General features: G+C 43.0%; 1 long non-coding RNA gene across 1 annotated transcript; it reads right to left on the bottom strand.

The window, feature by feature from the left end:
- Window positions 1-296: 296 nt before the first annotated feature.
- LOC146591421 (uncharacterized) lies at window positions 297-2,328 on the bottom strand. Its single transcript, XR_014896809.1, has 3 exons — window positions 2,308-2,328; window positions 1,905-1,977; window positions 297-522 (listed from the first exon to the last, which is right to left on the bottom strand). It is a non-coding gene; the product is annotated as an uncharacterized LOC146591421 (long non-coding RNA).

Genomic DNA, 2,328 nt, shown 5'->3' with positions numbered 1-2,328 from the left:
AGCGGTGGTCTCAGCGCAGTGAAGCGTCCCTCCCCTCTCCCTCCCCCACCCTTCTAAACGACTCAAAGTCATTGATGTACCCAAATCTGCAACGTTTCTTGGAGTGATTTGCAGTCCATTCCAAAACAACACTAACCAAAACCAAGGGATTTTAACGCTTGCTTGCTTTTTTACTTGCTTTCTCTGTTTCTTTTAAAGGGAAATTAGTCCTATTATCAGACTGTAACACACTACTTGTAGAGCAAAAGAAAGGGAAAGTGTGATCGATAATGCTGCATCTAACACACACACGAACATATGGTTCAATTTGTCGTTTATTACAATTGAAGTGTATTTACTGGAAGCCAGTATCAGGTACAACAAATGCCAGTATTCCAGCAGTGGAAGCCACAAGGAACTGATCTGCTTCAGTTTCTCAGCYGCGCTCTCAAAATGCAGAGATATTACTAGTCAAACATAAAAAAAAGAATTGAAGCGCTTCTTTTTGGATGGGTCTTTCACATTAACTTGCTCATATGGACACTGTAGAGGAAATAAAACAAGTCGTTATTGCATTACCTAGTAATCAGTATGGAAAAGCCCAACCCTGCTTGTGGTTAACAAGAATTGTTAATGATATATAAATCATTTGATCTAGTGTGCCCTCCAGACTAAAAGGAAAATAATGGCAACCCCAAGCAAATGGTTCTAATTAGTGTCCAAGAAACCACTTCCTAAATGTATCCTTCCAACTCATTTCAGTTTGAGTGTCCAGAACGATCTTTTGTTCTTAAACTTCTTATACCGAAGCTCCTAAAACAGCCCATCTAAGGGTATCATGCAGCAATAAGAGCATAAGGGAAAACAATATGATGCTAGTCTCCCCATATTGCCTATAAATATTTCCTGATCACCTCAAACTTTTTTCCCCAGGCTCTTCTTCCTGCCAATCTCCTTTGAGAAGTTCCAAATGAGCTTTCATCAAAAAAGTCTTTGCCACTACTCAGACAGTGACAGAAACTTTAAAAAAGAAAAGCTAAAAACAGACCCAGAACTAAGCTATGCATATTTGAACTAAGTATCTCATGCTTCCACTCCCTCTTTCCACTACTTTAAAGTGTGATCTTTAAGTTAAATACACTATGAGTATACCCATATATAGTGTACTTTAAAGGGTACCCATGTGAGGATCCATGCATCAACTGCACAAGTAGCAAGAATGTGGTCAGTGCATTATTATGGCCTTGATTTTGTCTCCTCTGAAATCCATGAAACTTTTTCTATTTTGTCTTGTGTAAGGACTGTATCCTGGATGTACAAAATACAGACTATTATTTCTCATAAAACTGAGTAAGATTGGGTGCCAGATCCTATCACTTAAAGTAAATCACTGTCTGTTCTACCAAATCCTACATCTTTTGACACTTCTCAATCCAACTATGAAACATAATTCTCAAAAGTTTTAAACATAGCTCTGGAAAAGTAAATTACCTTTGTGACAAAAACCATCTTGGTTTTATTATCTTGTTTCTTTAAAAAAAGGAACACTTCCTGGAAACAGACTTTCTGACATGCTGGTTCTTTTCTAGACATAACAGAGTTGCCAAAGAGAACAGAACTTCTATAAAGTGACAGTCAATTAAATATCTTGTGTGCAGTACTCTTCATGGTATTTCCAAGAGATAATGCTAATGGGATATGTTGCAATGTTTTATTTAACTTTAAGAATATCCCTCAACGATCTTTCCTGGACTTAAAATGTCCTTGACTCGTTCAAAGTCACTGTAAAACATGCAAGATAAGTTGCCAACTCTTACAATCGCAGCACAAATGATTTTACAAAGTCACAGAGACATTCTACAGGCTAATGCTGAAAAGCAAGGCTTTCATACTCACATGTCTGCATGCACAGCCACAGCATTTACCTCTCTGCAAGTGGGCAACTTCGGTGAGCACTAAATAACCCGTAACTGGATCCACATAGCTCTGCTGGCCAGCCTTAAAAGGAAAGCACACAGCCTCAGCCCCGAGGAGTCCTCGTCTCTTTGAGGCGTCATACTGGAGGCGGTTTGATACTCTCCTCCTAAAACGTAACTGCTTAAACGGAATCAGCCCGACCGCCGGCTCGCGACTGACTGTGCTTCTGCAGCCGCTTTCCGCTGCGGCTGCTGCGGAGCTCACAAGCGGCGCGGCAGGGCCGCCGCAGGGCCCGCCCGCCAGCGCCGCTCGCAGTCCCCTCCTGCCTTCCCAGGCAGCAGCCGCCCGGCTCGCGGCGCGTCCCCAGCCGGGCCGCGGGCTCCCTCAGCCCCGCGCCGCCCCCGCTCTCACCGCTGCGGCCTCGCCGTGCAG

This window comes from Rhea americana, unplaced genomic scaffold (genome assembly GCF_003343005.1).
Source record: "Rhea americana isolate MKP2758 unplaced genomic scaffold, rheAme1 scaffold_371, whole genome shotgun sequence".
NCBI lineage: Eukaryota > Metazoa > Chordata > Aves > Rheiformes > Rheidae > Rhea > Rhea americana.
The sequence above is the reverse complement of the archived record's forward strand: the minus strand, read 5'-3'. Positions and strand labels throughout refer to the sequence as shown.